This window comes from Antechinus flavipes, chromosome 2 (assembly GCF_016432865.1).
Source record: "Antechinus flavipes isolate AdamAnt ecotype Samford, QLD, Australia chromosome 2, AdamAnt_v2, whole genome shotgun sequence".
Lineage (NCBI taxonomy): Eukaryota > Metazoa > Chordata > Mammalia > Dasyuromorphia > Dasyuridae > Antechinus > Antechinus flavipes.
This window is the reverse complement of record NC_067399.1, coordinates 303,158,931-303,176,639: the sequence shown is the minus strand read 5'-3', so window position 1 is coordinate 303,176,639 and position 17,709 is coordinate 303,158,931.

Here is a 17,709-nt window from a genome sequence, read left to right as displayed (position 1 = left end):
TCTCAACATCTCCTCTTTCCCCTCTTTCTCTTTCTCTTTTTCTCTCTCTCTTTCATTCTTATACTTTTTTTCTTCCCCCCATTCTCCATCTTTCTCTCATTTTCTCTGTAGTTCAGATCTTCACTACTTCTTAACTCCTAACAATTAGTCGTCCTTCCTTTCTCTATCCAAATCATTGATGATACCAAGTGGAACACTGACTCCTGTCAGACAACTTAGATTCCCTGCTCTGCTACTCATTATCTATGTGAACTTCAGCAAATCATTTAACTTCCTAAGACCTTTGCTTATCTCTAAAACAAAGAAGCTGGATTAGACAGCAACTTAGGTATCTTCCAACTCTAGATCCCTCTCCGATCTTATAACCCTTGCTAAGGACAATTTGATGGCTTCCTATTGCTCCTAAGATAAAATAAAAAAATCTTCTTTGTAATGTCAATTTGACTTTAGACTTTCTTTTCCAAAGTGATGACCTATTAATTTCCCTTATATATGCTACGTTTAATACAATCTGCCTTAATTGCTGTTCCTAATAAATGGCATAATAATAAATTGCATAGACTTTCTCCATCTCTTAAATACATTACTTCTTAACTCCACTTCTTAGACTCCTCAGGACCCTTTGAGGCTCAGTTCAAGTATACTTCCTACAAGATACTTTTCCCAATCACATTAGATTTTAGTACCCTAAATCATTCCAATTTTATTTTGTAAATATCCATAATTATATCATTGACTCTCAGCATGTTCTCTTCCCTTCTTTCTACTCCTCCCTCCACTCCCTGCCTCTACAATGACCCAACATTGTATATAGGAACGTTTATTGAATTTTCTTTTAATATAACCAGAGTAGAAATAGTCCATATACATACATATGTATAAAATATGCACACATACTTATTTACATGTAGGAATATATCTACACCCATATATTTCTATAAGAGCTCAAATGATCACTTTCTCTGCATTGTAAATGAGGGCATTGGATAAGATAAAATGTAAGCAACATCCCCTTCTAAATTCCCATTTTACAATTCTATAATCATATGACTATTCTTATCCTAAATGGCCATAACACCCATAATATTGTTTCAAAATATTTTTCTCTTTATTTAAATAAGGTAACATAAAATACCAGAGATACCTAAATATATCTTTTGACAATATATATATATTTTTTTTTTGGCAAATGATTCAATCTCTACCTTTTTGGAAGATATATCATCAAATTCCTTTATTTTTAGGAAATGAAGGCCCAGTGATATCACTTGCTGAAGTTCAAAGAGGATATTAAGTAGTAAAGTTGTGATTAGATGAGAAAAAAAATCAATGCTCTTTTAATGTCATATCTTTCTACCCTACGGAATTTCTATATTCATCCCAATAATTGAAGTCTAGTTAGGCTACATATAAAGGAGTCCAAAAACAAATTCCAGTTTATGTGTCTTTAGACACTGTTCTTCAACTTTCCCTGGAAATTGGAGATATAATTACAATTTCTGCATTCTGAGAGCCATGTTTGTTTATTATGTAAACATCAGCTTCATTTTTATAGGTGCTGTGCTCTTTTAATTAGCACAAAACTTTTTAATAAAAGTCTTATCCAGTTGGTAACATGGACATTCCTAGCACACTCTTTTAATGTGAGTCATCCTGGGTTTTCTTTAAGAATGATTTTGGTTGATTTGCCATCTGTAAATACCAATAAGAAGACAACAAGGAATGTGACACACTATTACATTATTATGCTTTCAAAGTGATAATCATATAGATTTCTATCACAAAAAATTTTGTGTCTCTTTGTGTGTGTATGTGTGTTTGTATATGTGTGTATATATGTGTAGATATTATGTATATTTATGTATATATGTTTATCTTTATCCGTTTATCTATCCTCCTTCCCTTAAGAAATGTTTTATAGTAGCCTATCTTAACATAATTAAAGCAGTAATTAAATTCTGAGCTAAAGAAAAAAAAATAAAAAAGCCCACTTGTATAATGATGGTAAAGAAACTGAGCAAGGAAGAAATGTGATTGGATGAACCCTAAACAAATTAGAAACCCCTGATCAGCTTGTGGATCCAGGTTCCTGGTAGTCTATGGTACTGAAGATACTCAAGTTCCTACCAGTGAACATTGCAGTGTATATTAAAGTTCATGTAAACAAGTGAGACTTAAGGTACTAAAATTCTACTGCTTTATTTCACCATAGTCTTAAGTCTCAACTTCATATTTATTAGCACTATTCCAGTCACATCTATTTCTCTCTACATAATATATAGGCATAGAACATAAATATTATTTAGAGAAATTTGGAATTACATCATCAAATATTTTTCCACTGTGTTTTATGAAGATTAAAAAATATCTTTATATCCTAGGCTATTCTCAGATCTAAAATAATTACTCTAGGAAATACAGCAACTCTAAGTAATTGAATGTACATTATAGCCAAATGACAACTATTAATATAATTCAAAACAATTATAGTCACCAAGACAGACAGAGAGACAACAGGCACACCCACACCCATACCTACTTGAACATACTAGAAAAATAAAGACAGACCAATTTATCATATGTTGCTGGGGAGGAGTGGGATAAAGGTCACTTATATTTTAGAGTTTTCCAGCCAGCATATCAGTTGTAATTTACAGAAAACAAAGGACCTTCTGGGAATGAAATTAAAAGAATTTTTTAATAAAAATGTCTCTACAATTCTTTGCTTTTTTTAAATTTAAAAATATTTGTATTTAAAGTTTTGAGTTTCAAATTCTATTCCTTCTTTTCCTCCTTTACTCCCTTTTTTCTGAGATGGTAAACAATCAGATATAGGTCGTACATGTGTAATCACATAAAATATTTCCATATTAGTTATTTTGCACAAAAAGACTCAAATAAAAGAAAAAAATTAAAGTGAAAAATAGCATGTTCCAGTCTGTATTCAATCAATACCAATTCTTTCTCTGAAGGCAGATAGCATACTTCATCATTAGTCCTTTGGGATTGTCTTGGATCACTGTATTGCTGAGAATAGCTAAGTCATTCACAGTTCATCAAATAATATTGCTCTTGCTGTGTACAACATTCTCCTGGTTCCATTCACTTCACTCAGCATCAGTTCATTTAAGCCTTTTCAGTTTTGTTTTGTTTTTTCTGAAACTATTCTGCATGTCATTTCTTACACCATAATAATATCCCATTACAATTTTATATCACAGCTTTTTAACCATTTCCAAATGATTGCCATTCTTTTGATTTCCAATACTTGATCACCACAAAAAGGGAGCCATAAACATCTTTGTAAATGAGGGTCCTTTTCCCTTTTCCCTTTTCCCTTTTTATAATTTCTTTGGGATACAGATAGTAGTGGTATTGCTGGATCAAAGTGTATATACAAGCTCTTTGGGATACAGATAGTAGTGGTATTGCTGGATCAAAGTGTATATACAAGCTCTTTGGGCATAATTCCAAATGGCTCTCCACAATGGTTCAACCAACAGTGCACTAGTTTCCCAAATTTCTCACATCCTTTCCAACAATTAACATTTTTCTTTTTTCTCATATTAGTTAATTTGATAGGTTTAAGGAGGTACCTCAGAGTATTTTCACTTTCATTTCTCTGATCAAGAGTAAGTTAGAACTTTTTTTTTTTTTCTGAAATCAGTCTGTTCATCATTTTTTATATGACAATAGTATTCGATTACATTCATGCACCATAACTTATCCAGCCATTCCCCAAATGATGAGTATCTCCTTAATTTCCAATTTCTGACCACCAGGAAAAAGAGCTGCTATGAACATTTTTGCACATGTGAATGCTTTTCCATTTTTTAATGCTCTCTTTGGAATACAGACAATAGTGGTCTTGCTGGATCAGAAAGTAAGCACAGTTTTATAGCATTTTGAGAATAGTTCTGAATGACACTCCAGAATGGTTGGACCATTTTTTAATTTTATCAATGGTACACTAGTGTTCCATATTCCCTTGAATGTTTATCATTTTCTTTACCTGTTATGTTAGTTAATCTGATAGGTATGAAGTGGCACTCAGAGTAGTTTTAATTTGCATTTCTATAATCACTAACTACTGTATTTCTTAGCCAGTATCAGATTGTTTTGATAATTAGTATTTTATAATTCAGTTTGAGATCTGGCACAGCTAGATTATCTTCTTTTATTTTTCTTTTCATTGATTCATTTGATATCTTTGAGCTTTTATTGTTTCAGATGAATTTTGTTACTAATTTTACTAGATCTATAAATAATATTTTCAAAGTTTGATTTGTATGTCACTGACAAATAATTTAATTTGGGTGGAATTATCATTTGTATTATATTGAATTGGCCAATTCATGAATAACTGCTATTTTTCTAATTGTTTAGATCTGACTTTATTTTTGAAAACAACTGTTTTATAGTTGTGTTCATAAAGTTCTTGGTTTGTGTTGTCAGGTAGACAAGTATTTTATATTATCTGTAATATCAAATTTCTGTTATATTCTTTACTGCTAGACTGTATTGATAATATATAGAAATGCAGGTTTATGTGGAGTTATTTTGTAACCTGCAACTCAGCTAAAATTGTTAATAATTTCATATGGTTTTTTTAGTTAATCCTTTAGGATTTTTTAAGTTAACATTATATCATCTGCAAAGAGTGATAACTTCAATATATCTTATTCTTATTCCAATTCTTTTAATGTTGTTTTCTTATAGATATAGCTAACAATTCTTGTACAAGAGTAAATAATAGAGGTGGTGATGGCCATTCTTGCAATTACATCAAGAAGGTTTCTAGCTTATCCCTACTACAGATAATGCATTCTGATGTAAAACCATCATTTAAAGGTGTATTCATTTATTCCTATGCTTTCTCATGTTTTTAATAGGAATGGGTATTGTATTTTGTCAAAGGATTTTTCTTTCTTTATTGAGATAATCACATAATTTCTGTTGGTTTTGTTAGGGTCAATTATGCGATAAGCTTTTCTAATATCAAACTAGCCCTGCATTCCTGGTATATTTCCAACTGAGTCAAAGTATATGATACATTTGGTATATTGCTGTAATCTTTTTTGCTAGTATTTCATTGAAATTTTTGTATCAATATTTATAAGGGAAATTGGTCTATCATTGTTTTTCTTTGCTTTGTATCTTTCTAATTTAGATTTTATTACAATATTATATGTAAAACAAAGAAATTTGGTAGTATTTCTTTTTTACCTATCTCTCAATACGATTAGAATTTGCTTGTAAATCCATCTCATCCTGTATATTTTCTCAAGAAGTTCAGTGATGAATTGTTTAATTTATTTTCTTAAGATTACATTATTTAAGCATTTTATTTCTTCTTCCATTAATCTAGGTAATTTATTTTTAAAAACATGTTCATTAATTTCTGTTAGATTATCAGCTTTAATGATGTATACTTGGACAAAACAACTCCTAACAATTGCCTTAATTTCCTTGTCATTGGTGATGAATCTACTCCTTTCCTTTTTGATACTAATAATTTAGTTTTTTTTAAAATCGAATTAAACAACGATTTATCTATTTTAATGGTTTATTCATAAGCTGGTTTATGAATTTTTATATATTATTTTATATATTAGTTCCATTTTCAGTATTTCTAATTTGGTGTTTAATTAGAGATGTGTAATTTGTTCTTTTATAGTTCATCTCTCCTTTTTTTTTAATTCTATGCCCAATTTATTCATCTGTTTTTTCTCTGTTTTCTTGATGTAATTAGAAATATAAATTTTTCCCTGACTACTGCTTTCATTGTATCCCATACATTTTGGTATATTGTCTCATTGATGTTATTTTTTAAAATAAAAGTATCAATTGTTTTTATGATTTGTTTTTTAACCTACTTTTTTTAGGATTAGATTATTTAATTTCCAATTAATATTTAATATCTCTGTACATTGTTCAGCATTAAATGTAACTTTTATTGCACTATGATTTGAAAAAGTTATGTTTACTACTGCTTTTATTCATTTTGTTGTGGGGTTTTCATGTAATACATGGTCGATATTTTTGTGTAAGTGCCACGTACTGCTGAGAAAAAATATATAAATTCTTTTCTATTTTTCATTCAATTTTATCCAAAGATCTTTCTTATCTAACTTTTTCCGTTTTATTCACCTCAACTTCTGTTTTATTTTTTTACTTTGGGGGATGTTAGATTTATCTGGTTCTGAGAGGGGAAAGTTCAAGTCCTCTAATATTATAATTTTATTATCTATTCCTTCCTGTAGCTCATTCAACTTTTTCTTCAAAAATCTAAATACTATAACATTTCAGCATATGTTTATTATTGATATGAGTTCATTGACAACATATCTTTCAGCAAGATATAATTTCTTTCTTTTAATTGGAAATAATTTTTTGTGTGTGTGTTTTGTCTGAGATCATGATTGGCACCTCTGTTTTCTTTGTTTCAGCTTAAACATAATAGATTCTGTTCTAGATTCTTACATTTATATTCTGTGTATGTGCTTCAAATGTGTTTCTTATAAACAACATACCACAGAATTCTAGTTTTTAAACCATTCTATCTGCCTCTGTTTTGTAGATGAGTTCATCCCATTCACATTTGTAGTTGTGATAATTAACTTTTTTATTTCCCTTTGTGGTATTTCTTGCTTATTTATTTCTCTCTCCCAGCCTTTTACTTCCCATCCTTTTATTCTAGACAAATGATTTACTTCTGATCACTGACTTCTTCAATATACCTTCTTTTTTTTTTCAGGCCTTCCTTGTTCTATTTCTGTAACGACCACGCTAGCACCCAGGATACCCCAGAACCAGCCTGAGTCAGGATAAGCAAAAGTCCTTAGCCTTTATTCTTAGTCCTAGACTCAGGACTGAACAGGATAGAAGTAAAATCTCCCCAACTGCCTTCTCCTTATCTACTGCTGAAAGTGTGTCCCTGGCTAGCTTTACTCCACCCCCTAGTTCCTCCTACAATCCTTTATACACCAATCACTGAGCCAGTACGGATAGTGGAAAAGACCATTTTCCAAGCATATGCCCTAGAGTGTCATCCAATCAGTAGTTAGCCTCAAGCTCTCAGCAGTCCTGACCTCAGTGCATTGATTCCATAGTTTCAGCCCTCTACATATTTCTATTACCCCTGTCACTTTTTCACATCTTTTTCGGATAAGATTAATATATCCAAATGATTTTGCATGTTATTCCCCATTTGAGCCCATCTTGATAATAGTAAATTTTAAGTGCTGTCGCCCAAGTCCTTTTCTCCCATCATACTATCCATTGTAGTATCTTTTCCATGCTTCTTTTATATGGCAATATTTACTCCATTCAACCTTCCCCCGAACTATCTTTTTCTAGGGTCCTTTTTTTTACTCCTTTATTTTGTTTTTAGAGTATATCATTGCAAAAAAAAAAAATCACCTTATATCCACATTTTTTGTTTACTTATACCCCTTCTAATTGTCTTTATATTAATAAAGTTACATTACAAATATTATTTTCTCATATAGAAATATAAAAATTCTGACATTGTTGAATTTATTTTCCCTTTCTTGTGTCTTTTAAAATCTTTTTATGCATCCCTTGAGTCTTATATTTGGAAGTCATTTTTTTTTTAATTTGGCTCTGGTCTTTTAATAAGAAATGCTAGAAAATCCTCTATTTTGTTAAATATCTATTTTTTCCTTGAAAAATTATATTCAATTTTGCTGGTTAGATGATTCTTAGTTATATTTCTAAGTCCTTAATCTTCTGATATATCATATTCCATACTCTCCAGTACTTTAATGTGAAAGTTGCTAAATTCTGGATAATTCAGACTATAGCTCCACAATGTTTAAATTGTTTCTTTTTTGCTGCTTGCAATGCTTTATCCTTGAACTTGGCTATAATTTTCATGATGCTATCTCTTTCTCTCTCTCTCTCTGAAATGTATTCTTTCAATTCTGTTTTTGCCATCTGGTTCTAATATATCAAGGTAGTTTTATTTTATGTCTAAAGATGTTTTATAGTATTTCTTTTCTTTTTTTTCCCCCGTGGCTTTCAGGTAGTCTAATACTTTTTATATTATTTTTCCTAGATCTATTTTCTAGGTCAGTTGTTTTTCCAATGAGAAATTTTATACTTTCTTCTTTTCTAACTTATTTGATTTTGTTTTATTCTGTCTTGAAGTTTTATAGTCATTAATTTCCACTTGTTTTATTCTATTTTTTAAGGAACTATTTTCTTCATTGAGCTTTTGTTTTTCTTTTTCCATTTGCCAATTATATTTTTAGGGACATCTTTTCCTTGGTAAATTTTTGTATATATTTTCCAATGTCATTGACTCTTTTTTATGATTCTCTAGCATTACTCTTATTTCTCCTCCCAATTTTTTTTTAATTTTTTAAATTTCTTTTTTAAAAAAATCCTTTTTAAGTTCTTCTAGGATTTCTTTTTGGGGTTGACACCAAATTTCATCTTTTCTCTGAGGCTTAATATGCAGCCATTTTGACATTAATATTTTTTTCTAAGTTTCTGCCTTGATTCTCCCATCACCAAAGTAACTTTCTTTTAAAAAAATAAATTAAACAAATTACTTTATTTTTAATGCACATTGCTTTATGAATTATGTTAGAAGAGAAAAATCAGAATAGTGAACATAGCATATGTTGATTTACATTCAATCTCCATAGTTTTTTTTTTTTTTTTTTTTTTTTGAGGATGTAGATAGCATTTTCTATCCAAAGTTTTTGGGGATTATCTTGGATCACTGAACCACAGAGAAGAAGCAAGTCCTTCATAATTGATTATTGCACATTTTTGCTGTTATTGTGTACAGTCTTTTTCTGGTTCTACTAGTTTTGCTCAATATCAGTTCATATGCTCATATATATCATTCTAAAATGAACATGTTCATCATTTTTATAGAACAATAACATTCTATTTCCTAATTCATAGGTACCTAATCAAACTTAATTCTTTGCTGTTACATAAAAAGAGCTGTTACAAGTATTTTTGTACATGGGTCCTTTGTACTCCTTTATGATTTCCTTGGTGTAGTGGCACTGCTAGCTCAAAGGGTACGCTTTTGGGGATATTTCCCAAAATTACTCTCCAGAATGGTTGGATCATTTCACAAGTCCATCAATAATGCATCAGTGTCCCAGTTTTCCCACATCTACCAGTATTTCCACATTGATCTTCACTTTTTCCTGTCATGTTAATCATTTTGAGAGATGTGAAGTGGTACTTCAGAATTGTTTAGTTTGCATTTCTCTAATCAATAATGATTTAGAGTATTTTTCAATATAATTATAGATGATAAATTTCATTATATGAAAATTGTTCATATCCTTTGACCATTTATAAACTGGGGAATGGCTTGTATTCTTATCAAATTGACACAGTTCTTTATACATTTCAGAAATGAGACCTTTATCAGGAATGCTTGCTGTAATTTTTTTTTCACAGGTTTGCATTTTCTTTTTAATCTTTTTTCTGTTAGTTTTGTTTGTGTAAAACATTTTTTAAAAATTAATTTTATATAACCAAAATTGTCTATTTTGTCTTTCATAATGTTTTTTAGTTATTTTTTCTTGATGAATTCCTCCCTTCTCCAAAAATCTGACAGGTAAATTATCCTTTGGTCTCCTAATTTTCTTATGGTATTCTTTATGCTCAAATAATGTTTCAATTTTGACCTTATTTTGTTATGGGGGTGTGAGACATAGGTCTATACCAAGTTTCTGACATATTATTTTCTAGTTTTTCTAGAAATTTTTGTCATATGATGAATTTTTATCCCAGAAGCTGAAGTTGCTCAGTTTACCAAATTCTAGATTACTATGAGTATTGATTGCTGAGTTATGTGCATTCAACCTAACTCCAGTGATTCACCACACTATTTTTTAGGCAGTACCAAGTGGTTTTGACTGCTGTTTTTTAATAATTGAATTTTTTCGGTCTGGCACTGCTAAGCCACCATACTTTGTATTTTTTCCCATTAATTCTCTTGCTATTCTTAACATTTTGTTCTTCTAAATGAATTTTGTTATTTTTCCAGTTCTATAAAATAATTTTTTTGGCAGTTTGATTGGTATGGTATTGAATATGTAGACATATTTAGGCAGAATTGTCATTTTTATTATATTAGTTTGGCCTACCTATAAGCAATTGATATTTTTTCAATTATTTAAATCTGGCTTTATCAAAATAACTTTTTTCAGTCAAATTCTTTTATTCTAGTTTTCTTTGTTGTTGTTGCTGTTCATGTCCTCTGTTTTTTGTTCATTTTCTTCTTTGTTTTTTGTTTGGTGTCTTTATGTGAGAGCTGGACTCTGGCTTGTACTATCTCAGGCTTTTTTCCCTTAGGTTTTAGTTCTTGCAACTGGCTTTGAATGGGTTTCAGGATTTTTCTGTTGCTTTCTCTGGAGTGTAGGCTTCCCTTCTAGCAGGAAATATTGAGGGGTGGGGTGCTCCCTTTGGTCTTCCCTAAACCCTGGGCCAGAGATTAGAAATGGATTCAAGACTTTTGTGGTCCTAGGATGGGGAGTCACTTGCCTAGGAAACTGTGGGTAAGCAGGACAATGGAGCCTCTTTGATGAATAGTCCCAGTCTTGGAGTTTTTTGTTGGGCCCCTGCTGTGAGGTTGGTTGCTACTAATATTCTTGGACCTTGTCCTGCTTTCCAAACCAGTGGGCCAGATCTTTTTTGCCAATCTGGTAAACTGCTTTCCTTCTAGATCAATTGTGAGACAGCTTTGTTTGGGACAGTGAACCCAAATTAAAATCAGGGATCCTCAAAGTGGAAAAAAAAAGGGATTTATTGCCTTCTCCAGAGAAAGGGCAACTCCCAACAGACAAGGTTTCAGTAGAGGGGTGCAAACTGCAAACTGCAAATACAGGATTATTATAGACCCTTACCAGAAGCCTCCACTCCACCCTCTGACCTTTTTCTCCCATTGGTTGGAGAGTTCTGATTTACCTAGAGAATAAATATGGATCCTAAAACTATAACTATATTAGGCACTTAAATGCTAAAGAAAAGGTGGGAAGAGAGACAGGTGGAGAATGTTTATCTAAGATAATGGAACATCTACAGCTTTTAGTTATTAGCTCAACATGTTATTGCAACGTTTCAAGTCACATTTAGGGCATAGGTAGAAGCCACATCCTTATGAGAGACCTTCAGTTTATCCCATACAGTTTTCTAGGTGTTTGAAAAGGAATTTGGGAGGGCTTCAGAGAATTCCTTTATTTTTCCACCATGTTGGCACAGGAAGAAAATTCTTTTTAAAGAAGAACCCTGAGGGTATTTACTTCAGGCAGGAAATATAAGACAAAAACAAAATTGAATTTTTTGGCCATAAGTTAGCTGCGAGTTGACCTGAGAGATAAAGGGGAAACAGTAGAGAACAGCAGAAAGCAGCATCAATAAAGTAAGTTCAGCAAGCTGTTCTTCAGAGAAGTTAACAGAAGACTTCTAAGCATGTGAAAGGGCAGGTCTCTCTCACTTGTTTTTGACCTTCTGACAAAACCTGACTGGGAGGAAGAATTTTTTCGCCTTTAGTTGAGAGAACTGACTGAGAAAACTACAGGGAACTTCACAGCTATTGGATAAGAAGCTTCAATGCTGACTGAGGATGTTTGTAACCTTCCTTACCAGGAAACAGTTTGCTATCTACAAAACCACTTTTGAGTTCCAGAACATAACACATCAGGTGAAAAGCCACAGATGAAGGCTGAATGCATTGTAGCCTCTCCACTACAGGTGAGAGGCTTATTGACTACAACCACCCTGCATTGAATGGTTGTGGTCAGTAAAAGATTTACATCCACATTATTACTACTGAAGATTGTTTGAGGTTATGAGGTAAAAATAAAGTTGAGGAGAAGTGAACTTCAACACCTAGGAAAAAGAGACAGAGAGCAACATCTAGCAGTGAGAACAGGAAAACAATTCCTGTAATAAGGGGGGTAAAAAATCTGGCGCAGCAGGGAGGATCATTATGATATCAATAAAAGATCACTTTTTTTGCAGCTGAGGCTAGTGAATTTCTGTACTATACATATAACCTGGTCATGCATTTTTCTTTTTTTTTTTTTCCTAGTCTAGGAGGATGTTCATGTGGTTCCTGTACTGGCCACATAGAAATCTTTCCTGCTGAGTATGTATGGATTAATGGTAGAATGAACTCAAGGTTTTGGGAGGAGAAATTCAGTAAAATGAATTGACTGGGGCTCAAGACCTGTGATTGAGAGGATTCTGACCTAAAATTTGGCAAAAATAACTGGACTGAGACTTAGGAGTGCAAACACATATTTACATCATATTATATTATATCATGTTATACTAGGTTATATATTATCATCATATATATCATAATCATCTTATAGTATATTCACTATTTGCATATTTCATTTGTATAATATATATTCATATGTGCACCTATTTTATATACACAAAAATATATATACCTACATGTGTATGTGTATGTATGCATATATATATATATGTATACATACACATACACATGTAGGTGTATATATATATATATATATATATATATATATATATACATACATACACACATACACATGTAGGTATATATATATATATATATATATATATATATATATATATATATATATATATATATATACATACATACACACATACACATGTAGGTATATATATATATATATATATATATATATATATATAGATAGATAGATAGATAGATGTAGATGTAGATATAGCTATCTCTAGTTGTCTATCTCTATCTATGGTCACTGACATTTATATAGACTTTTTTTTGTTTTTCTTTTTTCACAGACTTTTAAAAAAATTCAGTTCCCAGCAACTAAGACTTATTTTCTTCAAAATCATAGTGTTTTTTTTTTTTTACCACTACTATCAAAAAAAAATATAACCAAAGATAATTCAGGTTTGTAGGTAAAATATTCTTTTATCTAATTTTCTATACTTACCCTCTACTCCATTTCCCAAGTCAAACTTAAAAACCTAAGTTTTCTCACAACATTTGCTTTCCCCTAAAATGTGTATGGTAGGTGTATCACTTACAATCTTGTGGCTGTATCATTTTCATTAGGACCTTGAAACTTTTGCTTAAGTTATTTTCTCCCTTTGAAAAGTCCTAGCTTCCACCTCTGGGATTATCTAAGTTTAACTATCTTTCAAGGATATCTTTAAAACCAATATCATCTGTAAAGCCCTCCATACTATTTTAACCCCCAGTAAACTAGATCTGGGACTGAATCTTATTGTTTTAAAATTTTGGGATAATCACAATGGCAAAGCATAGTAATTGAAAGTGAAGCTAATCATGGAGCCCTTTAAAAATTATATTTTAAATTCATGAGTAAAAAAGTGTCTTTTGAAATCTTTACTATAAATTATTTGTTTTGTTGGTTTGATAACTCATTAACTCATTCATTTTATTGCTATTTAGTACAAAATTATTTTTTTAAGATCAATATGAGAGGGGCAGCTAGGTACACAGTGACTAGAGCACCATCCCTGAAGTCAGGAGTACTTGACTTCAAATCTGGTCTCATACAACTTAACTTTTTAGCTGTGTGACCTGGGACAAGTCACTTAACCCCAATTGCTTCAGAAAAAAATTAAAAATTAAAAAAATTAAAAAGATGAATATGAGATTCTATTTTTAAAATAATAATTTAGATGAGTCAGTGTTAATATGCTCTCAATTTTTAATTATTGTGGTATGTTCAACTTTGTATGCACATGAATTATCAAGTAGGATGTATTAAATATTTTGTTTATCTTATTTGGCTTAAATCCTGATCCTTGTTCAGATGAAGATATCCAAAATCATCTAAGCTAAATTTACAGGCTCCCAGACCAGAAAAAGAACATTTTAAAAAGTAAATCATTTAATCAGGACTAAAATAATTAGCAAAGGAATAGGAAATACTCTAAATAGTCATACTTCTCATGGATTAGGTTCTCATGTCAAAATGAATAATGCAGAAAAATCTGGTCAAGACATAGTCTGATCGGAGGAAAGGCATACCAAATGTTTCTTGCATGACTAGAAATAAAGGCAGAAGAAAGATTCACTCCTGTTGCATCTGAAGGCCCCTTCTTACACAATCTCAAGTATAGTGGGAGGGCTCAGTTCTTCTCGACTTGTTCTTGATATCTACAAAGGGAAAACTGTTTTTCTTCCTCTCATTTTATCTGATAGAATCATGTTCATATTTCCACATGGTTTCTTCTCTCTTTTTTTGCCACCTGTACATCTGATATAATCACCCTTATATAATGTTTTATAAGAAAGTTTTTGAAACTTCAATGAGGCGAATCCTTGAGCTTCAACATCACATCAGAAATATTATCTGTTTTCTTTGACTTATTATTAGACTTATAAATTACCAAATGCATTTTTTTTTCAGTACTAGAATGAAAAAAATCCCATTTAAAATGGCTACCTTCAGGTGGTGAAAAGTGTGTCATTTAGCATTCCTTTTGGATTCATATGCTGAGAGGCTTATATTTTGCCTAGCTATAGATTGCCATTTAAACAAATATAATGCCAACAATATTAATAGATAGTTTTATATGGTACTTTAGGATTTACAAAGCACTTTATGGATATTATCAGTTTTGATACTTACACAACCTTGGGAGGTAATGGCTATTATTATTCCTATTTTACAGATGAAGAAACTGAGGCACAGAAACATTAAATGACTTAATCAGCCTAACATAGTATAAGACCAGTTTGGAACTTGGGTCTTTTTCTCGATTCATTGAGGCACCTAGCTGTCAGTGTAATGCTTAAATTGTAGTATAGTTGTTTCATTCATGTCTGATTCTTTGTGATCCCATTGGAGATTTTCTTGGCAAAGATACTAGAGTGATTTGCCACTTCCTTCTCCAGATCATTTTAAAGATGAGAAAACTAAGACCAATAGAGTTAAGTGATTTGTCCAGAGTCACACAGCAAGTAAGTATTTGGCTTCAGATTTGAAGGCAGGTTCTTCTTCCTATCTTCTCAGCCAGCACTCTATCGATTCTATCCGGTGTCTATTTTGAATTACTTTAAACTGCTTTAATTAAAACAGCTAATTGCATAATGGGGTGTAATTATGAATTGTAAGGGGATTTCTCAGAGTTTTCTAGGCTTCTTATACTTTCTGCCACTACCCACTTATTCATAATTAGATCTCTCCAGCTAAGTTTGAGAAACTTTGGTATCATGGAAAGTACATTTCTCTGACTTTAGAGGGATTTAAAAATGAAAAATGCATTTTACTTACTGGCAAGGGCAAAGGTAGCAGCATTGCTGGTTACATTGAATAACTGCTCAAATCCTATAGTTTGGGAGATTTATTATATTCCTTGTTTTTATACATTACTACTAGTAGATATTGTGAAACTGCATTAAATTTATATCGTATAATATATTCTCATCTATTAAGTCCATAATAAAACCCCACAATAATATTCTATGACTAAACAAAAAAAAATGCATGCTAATGATGGTACTTTAAATGGCCCACACAAATAAAACATAATTCTTCAAAGTTACATAAATTAGGAAACTACTAATATAAATGCTATGCACAACATATAAGTCTAGATCTCTTAGCAAAAAGGATGAAAATTCAAACACTTACAGAACAAATTGCATGTACACTTGATAAATAATAATGAAAATGATAAATAATTATGAAAAAAATAATAAATGTTGGTACTGGCTAAGAAACAGAGGTAAATCAGTGAAATTGATTAAGCATACAAGACACAGTAGTGGATGACTATAGTAATCTACCTTTTGATAATTCTGACTCCAGCTTCTGGGATAAGAACTCACTATTTAACAAAACACAGAAGGAAAACTGGAAAAAATATGGTAGACCAACATCTCACAACATATACCAGTATAAGGTCAGAATGGGAACATGATTTGAACATAAGAAACGATATCATAAGCAAATTAAGAAAGCAAGAAAGAGTTTAATTACTATATCAATGCAAAAGGGAAATTTTATGAGCAAACAGAGGATAGAGAACATTATGAAATGCAAAATAAATAATTTTGATTATATTAAAGTAAAAAAAAAGGTTTGCAAAAGTCAACACAACCAAGATTATAGGGGAAGCAGAAAGCTTAGAAACATTTTTTATAGCTATTGTTTCTGATAAAGGCTTCATTTCTAAAATATATAGAGAATTGAATCAAATTTATAAGAATACAAATAATTCCTCAATTGATTAAAGCTATTTATAGTCATATAGAAAAAAATTTCTTGAAATCACTAATAATTAGGCAAATGCAAATTAAAACAACTCTAAGATACCAGGAAAATGTTGGAGAGAATGTGGTAAAATTGGGATGTTAATAAACTGTTGGTAGAGTTGCAAATTGATCCAATCGTTCTGAAGAGCAATTTGGATCTATGTTCAATGGGCTAAAACAAAAAACAAAAAACAAAAACATAAAACTGTGCACACCCCTTTGATCCAATAATATCACTACCCGATCTCTTTCCCACTGAGATCATAAAAAAGGTAAAAAGGACCCACATGTACAAAAATGTTTATAGCAGCTCCTTTTGCGGTTGCAAAGATTTGGACATTGAAGAGATGCCCATCAACAGGGGAATGGCTAAGCAAATTGTAGTTCCTGAAAGGGATGAGAAGAGAGGGAGGGAAGGAAAGAATTGGAACTCAAAATCTTGTAAAGATGAATGTTGAAAATTATCTTTACATTTAATAGGAAAAAATACTCTTAAGTTGGGGGAGGGGGATTAATAAATGCATCAAAAGTCATTTTATTTGATGTTCTACAATTTACAAATGATCTCTTCATAAAACTCTGTGAACTAGTGCAAATATTATTGTCTCTTTTTAAATATATATAAAAAAAAAGCAAATGGAAGTTCAGAAAGTTTAAGTAGGAATTCTGTTAAGTGGGGACTTTTAGGTCAAAGCATAGACAAGATGGAGGAGTAGACACTTTTCTCAAACCTTACAAACCTTCAGATTCTCTAAAAAGAAATTATAAATAAGAAACAGATCAATTTCACCTATTTCTACACTGTAATGTAGAAAGAAATTCAAAGAGGTTACAACCTAGTTAATAATAAAGATAAAAAAATCTCTAATATTTAACACATTTATTTAGCAACCAGCCCATTCATCACCAGTCACTAATTCCCCTCTACATTACACATATTATTCTCTGAATATTCAACAGAACTCAATGCTATTCCATATCCCCCTCCTAGTTATCCTGGTCTAGCTAGAACAATATTGACAGTGTTCTCTGTCACAAGATGAAGTCAGAGAACTGGGAAGTGGAGCAGGATATATATTCATCTCTATCAGACCTGAAGTAAAGGTGATTGGCATATAGCTGTATCCAATTCTGCCCTCCTTCACCAAAGTCATTTGGATCAGATTCCAAGGCTAGTGTAATATGAATTGCCCAATGCTAATGGAGGCTGAGATAGCTTTGAAGTCTAGTCCCTATGAAACCTCAAATGAAGGGAAGGAGTCAGAAAGTGAGTGATAAGGAAACATAAAGAGGAAAAAAAAGACTGAAATTACCAAACAGCTTAGGAAAAAAGAAGTCTCGGTTTGAAACCTTGAACACAGAAGAGAAAATATTGAAGGTAATATGGTCTCAAGATAAGCTAAAACATTTCAGCTATCTGTGAATAATTACTGAAAGAC